The following is a 219-nucleotide window of genomic DNA, read 5'->3' as shown; positions in this document are numbered from 1 at the left end:
CCCCCCCCCCCCGTCACTCATAATCCCAACCACTACGCCCCTCCCCCACACTCAGTCACCCCCCCCCCTCCTTTGCCAATTGCTGTGCATATCACAAAAGCTACTTACAGAAGGCGTGATAGCTAAGACGCTTCTAGTGACCTGACCGCGTTGGGAGGTCAGAGGTCACAAGCCAGCCTATACTTATCGTATTACTTAGGAGACGACTTAAGACACGCG

This window comes from Penaeus monodon, chromosome 22, assembly GCF_015228065.2.
Source record: "Penaeus monodon isolate SGIC_2016 chromosome 22, NSTDA_Pmon_1, whole genome shotgun sequence".
In the NCBI taxonomy this organism is placed as follows: Eukaryota; Metazoa; Arthropoda; class Malacostraca; order Decapoda; family Penaeidae; genus Penaeus; species Penaeus monodon.
Note: the sequence above shows the minus strand (reverse complement) of the source record.